This window comes from Helianthus annuus, chromosome 14 (assembly GCF_002127325.2).
Source record: "Helianthus annuus cultivar XRQ/B chromosome 14, HanXRQr2.0-SUNRISE, whole genome shotgun sequence".
Lineage (NCBI taxonomy): Eukaryota > Viridiplantae > Streptophyta > Magnoliopsida > Asterales > Asteraceae > Helianthus > Helianthus annuus.
Window position 1 is genome coordinate 51,145,144 of NC_035446.2, and position 13,546 is coordinate 51,158,689.

General features: G+C 40.6%; 2 long non-coding RNA genes across 2 annotated transcripts; both read left to right on the forward strand.

Annotated features, from left to right (window-relative positions):
* Positions 1–215: 215 nt before the first annotated feature.
* On the forward strand, positions 216–4,559 carry LOC118486616. The gene is made up of 3 exons (XR_004879237.1): positions 216–268; positions 3,944–4,000; positions 4,405–4,559. It is a non-coding gene; the product is annotated as an uncharacterized LOC118486616 (long non-coding RNA).
* Positions 4,560–9,455: 4,896 nt separating this feature from the next.
* Positions 9,456–11,615, forward strand: LOC118486617. The gene is made up of 3 exons (XR_004879238.1): positions 9,456–9,540; positions 11,000–11,056; positions 11,461–11,615. It is a non-coding gene; the product is annotated as an uncharacterized LOC118486617 (long non-coding RNA).
* The last annotated feature ends 1,931 nt before the right edge of the window (positions 11,616–13,546 follow it).

A 13,546-nucleotide genomic window follows, 5' to 3' on the forward strand; every position in this document is an offset into this window, starting at 1 on the left:
AGCCTGAGCCCAACTAGTCTTTGGTGTGTTAATTATTCCTTGTGCACATCTAATTTAGGCCGGCCCAAGTATGAACCTTTATTATCGGCCCACTTGATTGATTGATCCATCTGATTTAGTTGTGGCCCTATAGACTTTACGTACGTACTCATTTGGTCAGTTACAAAAACCACAACCCCAAACCCTATCCTTCTTCTCCCAAATCGCATCAACAGTGGACGAACCCCCCCCCCTCTCTGGAACAGACGGCTAGGGATCAGCATTCGTGGTTAGTAATTTGTATTTATGCTAAGTTGTTACTCGTTGATCTTGATGTGTATCAGTATCGATGTGCATTATTAACATATAGTGGGTATGTGTAACTTAAGATAACTAGATTTATGGAATATGGTAGATTGTTGGCATGATAATTGAGTAGCGAATCTGTGATACACATGATCCGATATATGATATGTTCGTGCATGATGATCCTTCTTGTTAATGATATAAAATTCTGATTCTTTGTGAGAACAACATGAACGGTGGTTCTTTATGATACTTGAATGATGCAAAATAAAATGGGTGATGCTTTTGACCGGTCAAATTAGATCTATGGGAATGTTAATTGTGAGGTCCAATGGCTGTTGATACATCATAATTAAAGGTCCAATGGCATTGGAGTTAAATGCCATGTATTTGATAAAAGTAGCAGCCATGTTGTGATTTAGCATGGCTAAAAGTGAATAAGTTTGACTAAAAGTAGCAGCCATGTATTTGATTTAATCAAACAATGTATTGACATTTGGTAAGGTTGTCAGTAAAGGCAATATGAATATTAGATGATTTGGTGAATTCGTGATGTAATGCTCGGTGTGCAGACCCACTAACGCTGACTTACTGAATAATATAATAAGTATGAAGTTGGGTTTCACTAGATATCCTTTTGTATGTGATCGATATATGTATGGAATTAACAAATCAATATTTGTGAGGTTAATGATGATATGTTAATACTTAGAAACATGAACACTCTTATTAAAATATAAACCGAGTAGAAGTAACTTGCTGGCATCCTTAGTGTTCCTTCAACACTGAAACCGTAATGGACTGCTAGTGTGTTGCGTTGAACTAAGTTGTGGCAAATAAAAAAAAAAAAACTGTTTTGTGTTGGCTGACTTATGACGAATAAAGTGGTCTTTCGCCGCGTCACGACGAAGAATAGGTTCTTCGTCGTCTAGCATTCGACGGAACAAGCGGGTTCTTCGTCGCTTTTGCCTCAGGCGAAGAATGGAATTTCGCCATGAGGATCTTTGTCGTGTACTTGATCAATAACAGTAAATAACCGATGGTGATGCATGTAAGGAAGGATAGTTATGTTCATGGGGCACTGGAGTTACGTGGTAACCATACTGATTGACTTGGTTGTATAAATAGAACATACCTATGTTATTAATTGTTAAGTGAAAGCACATGAAAGGTGAACTTGTATAAGTACTGGGTAGGTATTACATGTTAACTGTGGTAGTTGTTTTTTTTTTTTTTTGGGTAAAGGGTTACCCCGGTGATTCTATTAAAATGCAACCGCAAATAAGTACAAGTAGTGAGGATGAGTTCCACACTAGTTCATATATAGGACATGCCCCATATATGTAAAACAAATCAAAAACCAAAACCAACGACCTAAAACACCCCATAACCTAGTCTACTATACATCATGACACGATATCTAGTAGACAAAAATGCAAAACCATAACATAATCCTCAGCCACCATCATCGAAAATAAAGAAGCCACAAAACAGCAGCCCCTTTAGACGAAAAGCAGACAGCCTATCCATTAGAGAACCTGGTAGAAGAGGTGCTTGCCCCTGCTTTCGAAGAAGAAGGATGAGTACCCGATGTCATAAATGCATTAGTTTCATTATATACTTCTTCAACCTCCTCCTCATCTTGAAATTCACCATTTTTACCCACATTCTTACCCCTATCCGAAAGAACATCAAACGGGTTGTGCGTCTTGACACTCGATGTCGGACCCGAGGTAGAAGCCCCACCACTCGGCTTGGAACCAATCGGACGATATTCAAATTTTTGCTTCGGCTTATTCACATGAAAACCTGATTTCCTAGCTGCTTTTTTGCGCTCCACATCCGTAAAACCCTCTTTGTCTACAACCGGCTGCTTCATTTGATTTCGGGAACTACTTCCCCCTTGTTTGTTCTGACCAGTAACCGGCTCCTTAGGAGCCCTCCTAGGCTGTCTCGGGCAAAAATCATCAGAATGACCAAACACCTTACAATGAGCACACCTAAGAGGACTCCATTCATATTCTACCGACAAAATCACTTTACAAAAGCCTTCCCCTTCCAACTCTGGAACTGCAATAACTATCTCCTCCTTAAACCCATTTTCAGCTGAAATTTCTACTAACGCTCTCGCGTAACTACTCCTTCCCCAATTTTCCGTGCACATGGATGAAGTATACGAGTCCAACATCTTAGGCTCACCAATAGCCGTAGCAATCATACTCAATCCATCCTCCGTATACGCAGCAATCGGAACATCATGGATTTTAACCCACACTTGCAACTTCTTTACTTCCTTCTTTTCTAACTTAGAAGTAGGAGACCAAACATGCAAAAACATAGGCTGAGATCGGATAATCCAAGGTCCCTCTTTAAGAACATTCAACATACCAGCTTCATCCGCGAACTGAAAGAAAAAGAACCCATTAGCATTCATCATTGATTTCTGTAATCCATATCTCTTCCACTGGTTCTTCACGAAATATTCCACAACCGGATATGCAACTCTGTCCCCCAGGAAGTACCCATACAGAGTGTTTGCTAATTTTACTTGGACTGCTCTAACCGACTCACGAGAAAGAACCACATCACAACCCTCATGCATAACAGGGCTAACAAGAGATCTGAAATTTACCTTCACCTTCTCCGTAGTATTGTTAACAACTTTAGCAAACGATAATGGTACCGGTTCTGTCTTCGCTGAAGTATGCGAATTCCCATGACCTACCAATGCAGCATCCTTGGATTCTAATTTTTGCGTATATATCTTAGTAGCTTGCTTAATTCCTTCCCAATCAGAAACCCTAGTTGCTGACCGCAAGTTTCCAGCTTCATATGGAACTGAATTCTTTTCCAATTCATCAATTATGTTGAACCTTGCTGCAATTTCTTCAAACGTTGCCCTCGGTGTCGCACAACCTTCCTGTTGATTTCCACCAGATCCACTCAGGTCATCCATAAACCCTAATCAGATTAGTAATCAGCCGCAAACCCTAGTCTGAATCGTTATCAAACCAGAAATCAGCGCCGACAATAACAGCCCTAAATCCTTTGACCGATTATCGGCTCTCTAGCCTGAATTGTTGCTGAATATTGACTGCCAAAAACTTAACCAGATTCGTCACAAGCCAGGAAGACAGCGCCGTCACGAAAACCCTAGTCTGAATCGCAACCACCAAGGAGAATAATCTGCACCGCTGATGATGAATTGCCGAACGATTGCAATCCAGTAAGTCAGCGCCGACAAACAACAAACCCTAGATCGATACTCTTGAAAATTGCCGACTTCAATTGATTTGAACCTAAAGAACCGATTAAGAATGAATCGAAATCTGTAGAAACTAACCAATTTTAATCGGGATGAATGAGACGAACGATCTGATTAGGGTTCCCCAAAATCGCCAAAATCGCCTAGCTCTCACGGTTTCTTTAACTGTGGTAGTTGTTTTAGATGCAACTGTGAACAAACACGTGACCTGAATGATTTTAAAACTGATGTTGTTGGTAACCACTATTGGAAATGTGAACTTGAGTTTATAAACGTGCATGACATCTGATTGCTTGTTATGTATTACGTGGCGATGACTGTTACGCGTGACTTGTTGAATACGTGAATTGAATGTATGTATACGAAACTGACTACTCTTGGTAACCACGGTAGGGTTTGGTTGACCGACATGGAACAGGCAAAGTAAATTAACAATCCGAGCATTCCAAGGTGAGTTCACTACATTCGAGCATGCGTCCCAGTGGTTGGGGACAGTCAGTGGGTATCCCATGGGGGGGATAAGTCTTTGGGTAAAAACGGGTATATTGGTTAATATTCTCACCTATCATCTTTTGTAAGTCCCTCATCGGGTATTAGTTAGTAGCGCTACTTAGGTTTGGCACCCTCACCCCGTGCCTGTAGAGGACGGAGGTGAACTAATGACCCAGTCTGGCCCAGTACTAGATAGGAGTACGTGGGAAGGGCAGTCCGTGAGCCGTCCGTGTTTGGAAATGAGATATTAACAATATTACTTGCATTGGTTATTGAACTGTTTTACATACAACGGGTAACAAACATTTTCTAAAACTGTGAACTCGCCAGCTTTGTCTGATAAGTGTGTTACATGCTCGCAGGTCCTTAGGTACTGGAAACACAGGAACTTGCTGGCTGGAGGGCGAGAGTGGTCATGGTTACATTAATGAACTTAGTTATCAGACAATTATTTATTGAGATTGTTGGATAGTATTTACAGTATGATACATTAATGCTTCCGCTGAACTTATGGCTTTTGAACAACTTATGTTTGGGATTTCAGTATTATTAAATGATGAAACTTTATTTCAAACTTGTGATTCAATGTAATTGGTGGCTCATTGCTAGTCGTCACACACCTAACAGGGACACTCCCTAGGTGGTAATTTGGGGGTGTGACAGTTTGGTATCAGAGCCACTGGTTATAGTGAACTTGGTTTTAAAACGTTTTCATAAAACCAGACTATAACCGAATAGGACCGAAATCGACCATGACACTCAGCTCCAGACTGCAAGGTTCGTACTCGTTTACTATTGCATAGTATATCTAGTGTTTGCTTATGAATAACATTACGCGTGAATGCATACTTAGCACTGCAGTATGAACTTCTATGTTACCAACCCATGTTGCGTGTTTTAAGAGTGAGACTCTTCTTGAACTTTTATGATCTATGTTGTGGCGTCATCTGTTTTATTTCTCGAATTCGGGGGGAACCTTTTAGCGCGAGTTAAGAGGCACTGAGATAAGCATGCAAATTGCCTTATTATTATGGGTGCACACATAATAATAATGTAGGGTGCATGTGAGTCCCAGTGAGGCTTAACGAGTGTGAGAGGGATTCCGCTCTGTTAATTGATGTTATGTTAGAACTCAGCAGTCTATAGGAGTCAAAGCAGTGATTGTCCCCTACTAGAACATGATCTTTTCACCCCTTTTTGAATCCTTACGAATCTCGATGCTATCGAGTATCACCTGATCACACATCTGAACGCCTAGCGAACTGTGTAGAATGGTGCTAGTACGAACGTCCCTGAGTTGGATGGCACAACGTCAAATGATTGGACTATACTTTCCTCACGTATCTTTGTTTGTTTGAACTCAACGTATTGACGTCTTGGACCCCGAAGTGCGATCACTTCTGCAACACCCTAGCAACATACCGTGTATTACTAAATTTGTAAGATCGATGGACAATAGGATGAGCGTAGTACCTTACCGGTCCTAGTATATGGACGAACCTAACTACCGGCAACGAACACCAGTACATCGACTTCAACCAAATTCTTAATCCTAGTCAACAACTCATGGGAGTCAACTCTTACGAACCAATCGGGGCAAAATCGATGACGATTGACTGTAGAGCGAACTGTGTAACCGCCCGCACCATGAGTAGTGCTTTAGGATGTGGCACGGAATGTGAAAAGATGAACCTTGTTGGTAGAAAGATGCAGGACCCCGCTACAGGCAACGATATTAGAGGAAACAGTCGCGGCAACATCAAGGTACTCGTGATCGTAGCTTACAGTATGGAAACGAAGGTGACGACAACCAAGGGAACGACGACAGTACTGGAAATTCTCGTGACAAAGGCCACACTGGAAATAAAGCTCATGGAAGGACATTTAGCATTGGCATAGACTATACCAGGCGTAATAGCAACACGATAGCTTGGATGGGTAGCTATTCGCTTCGTCTTTGTTCTGTTAAACCCTCATGCTTCTTGAAACTGAACCTGTTGTGGAGTCGGCTAATGCAAGTCAATTGAAGCCTTATATGTTCACTAGGAAACAAACTCGACCTTGAGGGACAGGTGTTTGACGTCGACCTTCCTTCTACTACCCCTGATAGTTACAATGCAGTAGTTAGTGTGGATCGGTCATTCAGGAATCGCGCAGGCATACCTTGTGAGGAGAAAAATTTTGTGTGGGGAATCGTTATTTGTTCTAAAGCAACAGAGTGGTGCAAAGGTTAGCGCCATACCAGCTATGAAGGCCCAGAAGTGTCTACGGAGGGATCACCCAGCTACGTTAGCAACCGTTACTAATGTTGAGGCTAAGGAAAATAGGATAGAGGATCCCCCAATTGTTCGTGATTCCTCTCAGTGTGCTACCCGAGGAGCTTACAGATTTACTTCCACCACTGTTAGGCAGAATCTCAGTTTGATCTCACGACAGGGGCAGCCCTAATTACTCATGCTGCATACCGTCTTGCACCAGGAGGGTTGCAAGGCCTATCTACAGGAACTGTTGGACAGGAGTTTTATTGGACATAGTTTTTGTTCGCTTCGGGGAGTCCCAGCTATATTCGGGAAGATAGAGCCTCTTCGTATGTGTACTGATTATCCAGAACTCGGCAAGGTGACAATCAAGAACTGGTGCCTCGACCATGTATTGACGGAAGACCAAAAGGAGAATGTTCCTAAAATGGCATATCGAATGCAATATGACCATTGCGACTTTGTACACCATGACAATTGAGTTAATCAACACACCAGCAGCTTTATGGATCACATGAATCGATCATGTTTATTGAAGACGCTTTGAATTATTTCCAGGAGGAAGGAACACCCTAGGCGGCATTTGTACCTTGTCTTAGAGCTGCTACACGCGAAGCCTGGTGAAGTTTGATTTCTGAATTCGAGAGATACATTTTTAGTCATGTAATCAAGGAAGTGGGAGTACACCTGGATCTCCCTAAGGTCCATTTCATTGGAGACTGATTGGCATCAAAGATTCCTTCGGGGATAAAGCCATTTCTCGGTTTCGCTAGAGACTATCCCAGATTCGTCATGGCATTTTCAAGGATTGCGCGACTTAAACCTCTTTAACACAGCAGGGTGCTATGTATTCGTGGGAGACAAAACATGAGAACACCTTTTCAGCTTTTGAGAGCCAACACTATAATGCACTGGACAACGTCTTTATCCGAGGGTACGGGTGATCTAGTGGTATACTGTGGGGATTCGAATCAGAGTCCTAGTTACACGCCGATGCAACACGAGAAGGTGATGGCTTACGAAGTGGATTTACAAGGAGGATTGCACCAGCCACAACCTACGACGGAAATTACGGTCTTTGGAGTTACGGGAAGGCATTACTTGGACGGTACCGACTGCACTGCTTAGACCGATCACAAGGGCCTCCCGTGTACCCTTGTTTCTGAAGAACTAACGTGTTATGTCAATGTTGGATGAACTTTTGAATGATTTTGACTATGGAACCTAAATGCGTATGAACTTGCGGCTCACCATCAACTCTAGTCTACATGATCAGATTTGCTATGTTCAAATCGAAGCACTAAGGGAAGAGAAATTTCAAGATGGATTCGTGCGGGGCATGGAGGAGCAACTTTTGGCAAAACGAATGATATTCGCTACCTCTTGGAACGAATAAGGACCTCGCTATACGACAACCTTGGGGAACTAGTGCAGGCAAATCACACGGGCCTTGATATCCTATTCATCTGAATTTTGATAGGATGTGTTAAAACCTGAAGACCATGTACGGGTGATCGGACTTGAAGGCCCACATAGCCACGCATGGGAACGAAGTTTGACATGTGGGAAAATCAAGGTGAGATATTAGCAACCAGAAGCACATGTATGGATATGAGAACATACTACCCTGGATTTTGTCATTAGTCTACTTACAAGTCAAGAAGGAAACGTTATCACCTGGGTGATCATTTATGGACTCAAATTACGAGCACACATTCTTGCAATCAAGAAAACTGACGAGTCTTCATAGTTGTGAATGTTCCTCTGAGAGGGGCGGCTTTTAGGTACAAGTTGCCAACTCCTGTTACCTCTGAATTTGATCTAGGATTTATGTCAGGCAATTCACAACACCCTTGGCTCACGTTAGGACCAGAAAATTTTTTATCGCCATTGGGTAAACGATCAGAGGAAACAAAATCTTCTGGCTTTCGAAAACATGTTGCGAGCATGTGTGTGACGGGATTAGGTGCAAATTCGAAGGACTCTTACCTATGGTTGAGTACTACGGTGGTAGTTATCATCTTGGTAACCAGACGGCTCTGTTGAGGCATTACATAGACAATAATGCCAACCTTGGGATGGTCCAAGGCTGGTACTCGAAACTCTTGGGAAGGTTGTTTGGATCGGGAGTCGATTGGCGGCTACGCGTGACCGTCAGGGAAGCTGATAAACTTGGGAAATGCTGGAAGATCGCTGTAGGCGATCGTATCATGTTGAAAGTCTCATCTTGGGAAGGTGTGGAATGCTTGGGAAGCGTGGCGAGCTTAACTGATTCATGATGGACCATTCTACAGTCTGGGAAGAACCAGTGACGTAACCTACAAACTTGAGTTACCTGCTGAGCTGGGTAACATTCATAATGTCTTCCATGTTCCGCGATTACAGAAGCGGTTGCCTGAGGAAACACTGATTGTGCCGTTTCAAGAGCTCAAGATTGACGACAAATTGCAGTTTGTCGAAGAACCTATTGAGATCATGGACTGAGAGGTCAAAGTTCGTAAAACAAAGTCGTATTCCGGTTGTGAGAGTTCGTTGGAACTCAAGACACGGACCGGAGTTCACATGGGAGCGTGAGGATCAGATGAACCTTAAATATCCTCAACTTTTCCTTGACGACAAGTTTAAACCTGGTAAAGCTGGTGAATTTCGGGACGAAATTTCTTTCAAGTTGGGGATGATGTGGCATCCGAGCAGAATCCGCAGCAATTCTGATTTCTCACTTTGTTCATTGTGCTTGCTTGTCAAATTTCGGGACGAAATTTCTTTCAAGTTGGGGATGATGTGACAACCCAAACTTTTGAGGTTAGTAACGTGTAATCTTGCGACCTTAACTCCATTAAACTTAAATGATAACCTGATTAACTAACTTAGTGGAATTGGATCGGGCTGTGTATATCTTAGGCTTTATGACCATACCTTGCAAGCACATATCATGTCGGCCCAAATAGATTTCATGAGCTCAATTAGCCTGAGCCCAACTAGTCTTTGGTGTGTTAATTATTCCTTGTGCACATCTAATTTAGGCCGGCCCAAGTATGAACCTTTATTATCGGCCCACTTGATTGATTGATCCATCTGATTTAGTTGTGGCCCTATAGACTTTACGTACGTACTCATTTGGTCAGTTACAAAAACCACAACCCCAAACCCTATCCTTCTTCTCCCAAATCGCATCAACAGTGGACGAACCCCCCCCCCCCCCCCCTCTCTGGAACAGACGGCTAGGGATCAGCATTCGTGGTTAGTAATTTGTATTTATGCTAAGTTGTTACTCGTTGATCTTGATGTGTATCAGTATCGATGTGCATTATTAACATATAGTGGGTATGTGTAACTTAAGATAACTAGATTTATGGAATATGGTAGATTGTTGGCATGATAATTGAGTAGCGAATCTGTGATACACATGATCCGATATATGATATGTTCGTGCATGATGATCCTTCTTGTTAATGATATAAAATTCTGATTCTTTGTGAGAACAACATGAACGGTGGTTCTTTATGATACTTGAATGATGCAAAATAAAATGGGTGATGCTTTTGACCGGTCAAATTAGATCTATGGGAATGTTAATTGTGAGGTCCAATGGCTGTTGATACATCATAATTAAAGGTCCAATGGCATTGGAGTTAAATGCCATGTATTTGATAAAAGTAGCAGCCATGTTGTGATTTAGCATGGCTAAAAGTGAATAAGTTTGACTAAAAGTAGCAGCCATGTATTTGATTTAATCAAACAATGTATTGACATTTGGTAAGGTTGTCAGTAAAGGCAATATGAATATTAGATGATTTGGTGAATTCGTGATGTAATGCTCGGTGTGCAGACCCACTAACGCTGACTTACTGAATAATATAATAAGTATGAAGTTGGGTTTCACTAGATATCCTTTTGTATGTGATCGATATATGTATGGAATTAACAAATCAATATTTGTGAGGTTAATGATGATATGTTAATACTTAGAAACATGAACACTCTTATTAAAATATAAACCGAGTAGAAGTAACTTGCTGGCATCCTTAGTGTTCCTTCAACACTGAAACCGTAATGGACTGCTAGTGTGTTGCGTTGAACTAAGTTGTGGCAAATAAAAAAAAAAAAAAAAACTGATTTGTGTTGGCTGACTTATGACGAATAAAGTGGTCTTTCGCCGCGTCACGACGAAGAATAGGTTCTTCGTCGTCTAGCATTCGACGGAACAAGCGGGTTCTTCGTCGCTTTTGCCTCAGGCGAAGAATGGAATTTCGCCATGAGGATCTTTGTCGTGTACTTGATCAATAACAGTAAATAACCGATGGTGATGCATGTAAGGAAGGATAGTTATGTTCATGGGGCACTGGAGTTACGTGGTAACCATACTGATTGACTTGGTTGTATAAATAGAACATACCTATGTTATTAATTGTTAAGTGAAAGCACATGAAAGGTGAACTTGTATAAGTACTGGGTAGGTATTACATGTTAACTGTGGTAGTTGTTTTAGATGCAACTGTGAACAAACACGTGACCTGAATGATTTTAAAACTGATGTTGTTGGTAACCACTATTGGAAACGTGAACTTGAGTTTATAAACGTGCATGACATCTGATTGCTTGTTATGTATTACGTGGCGATGACTGTTACGCGTGACTTGTTGAATACGTGAATTGAATGTATGTATACGAAACTGACTACTCTTGGTAACCACGGTAGGGTTTGGTTGACCGACATGGAACAGGCAAAGTAAATTAACAATCCGAGCATTCCAAGGTGAGTTCACTACATTCGAGCATGCGTCCCAGTGGTTGGGGACAGTCAGTGGGTATCCCATGGGGGGGATAAGTCTTTGGGTAAAAACGGGTATATTGGTTAATATTCTCACCTATCATCTTTTGTAAGTCCCTCATCGGGTATTAGTTAGTAGCGCTACTTAGGTTTGGCACCCTCACCCCGTGCCTGTAGAGGACGGAGGTGAACTAATGACCCAGTCTGGCCCAGTACTAGATAGGAGTACGTGGGAAGGGCAGTCCGTGAGCCGTCCGTGTTTGGAAATGAGATATTAACAATATTACTTGCATTGGTTATTGAACTGTTTTACATACAACGGGTAACAAACATTTTCTAAAACTGTGAACTCGCCAGCTTTGTCTGATAAGTGTGTTACATGCTCGCAGGTCCTTAGGTACTGGAAACACAGGAACTTGCTGGCTGGAGGGCGAGAGTGGTCATGGTTACATTAATGAACTTAGTTATCAGACAATTATTTATTGAGATTGTTGGATAGTATTTACAGTATGATACATTAATGCTTCCGCTGAACTTATGGCTTTTGAACAACTTATGTTTGGGATTTCAGTATTATTAAATGATGAAACTTTATTTCAAACTTGTGATTCAATGTAATTGGTGGCTCATTGCTAGTCGTCACACACCTAACAGGGACACTCCCTAGGTGGTAATTTGGGGGTGTGACATATAATCACAAGTTTCTGGTATTACATCGCTATGCACTAAACTAGTCCGTTAGCGAACCGACGAGCTAGTAAGCAATATTTCCGTCATTGTAGCAACCAAATGGAAACTCTAGTGAACTAGTTAAGCTTATTTTGGGACTCGGAAACACTTCATGCATCACTTGATGGTGGAATAACAAAGTGCGACAAAGTCTCGTCGGTACGAAATGAAAGTGCCGTTAACTAGCCGACGCCTAAACGGAAAGCATTTAAGGTATCAAAATACAACTTACACTAGTTTAGCGAACTAGTTAGCCATATTTTGGCGTCGTAAAGGCTTTGAGTAAATGTCATAGCATTGATGGTAATTTAAAACCATAGCTCCGGGAACTATATTTCACCTTTCGTATATCCCCCGATATCGAACCGACAAGCGAACTAGTGGTATTTGTACCATCTAAAACCAATACCCACTAAACTAGTAAATGAATTAGACTTCACTTACCACCCTAAACCAATATTAATGGGCTTATGATGCAAGATCACACTTAATTACCAAAATATCTAACTTAGAGAATTATGCACATGCTAAATGATTAAATAAATCAAAAGGCCATACCTAGCCATTCCTACTCAAATATTTCGGTCATATATGAGGGCCTACACCCTCAACCTATAACTAGCTCATGATGTATGGAAACATGGCCCTTTGAAAGACTTGTTGACTTGAAAGGATTTTTGCAATTTTTCATAAACAACCATACCACCTTCCATTATCATTTCAAGAGTTTAAAAATAAAAGAAACTTCCTCTCTCTCCCTCTAAAGTCACGGCAACATACACCCTTCCCAAACCCACCATTTCACTTATTAAATAACCAAAAATTAAGCCTCTACAATCCATGTTAAGGTGATTTAAAGGTGTAGTAAGCATGGGGAATTCTTAGGGCTTTCTTTGGAGCTTACTTATCTTCTTAATCTTCATTTAATCTTGTGCAAATTTGTAAGCCAATCTTTTACTATTTTTAAGCTCCTTATTATATGTAGTTTATGAAAGTACTAGTTGATCATCTTGAAAACAAAGTATAATCAAACAAAAAAAAAGAAAAAGAAAAGAAAGCTAACCTCACTTTAATAAATCCACTAAATATGAAATATTATGTGTTGATTTTGTGTATTAGTGATAGCTAGTTAGTATAATGATGTTGGTTTTGATAAAGTAAAGTTATTTAAGTGTGTGATCTTGTATGAATAAAAATTATAAATGATGATTTAAACACTTTGGTGTTTAAATCTAAACAAGATCATCACCCTCATGATCCATGCATTTTACTACAACCTAGAAATGATTTATTACATATGAATGATTTTTTTTGTAAAGAATAAGTACCATGATTTTCACCATAATCATCTTAAAAGTGTAGAAATCAAAGTGGTTAAAGTGGGAAACTTGATTTGAACATATGACAAAAAATGATGTCTTTAAAATCTAGTAAAAAATGTGAAGCTTATTTGTTATAAACAAGTTGTTAAAAATATATTTACAAAGTTTATGGAAATGAGGGTTAATATGTATGATATCATGCATGCAAAGTTGATGCATTGGAACTTGGTTTGGAAAATTGACTGTGATTGTTGTTTAAACGCGTTTTTATAACGTGGGAAATGTCATAGTTTTAGGGGAAACTATGGCGAATTTTTCTAAAAATCTAATCGCGATTAAAGAGGGGATTAAAGGGTGATTAACAATGTTAAACGCGATTAGTGGTCATAAACGTCATTTTGGAAACTCTAATGAGAATATTTAA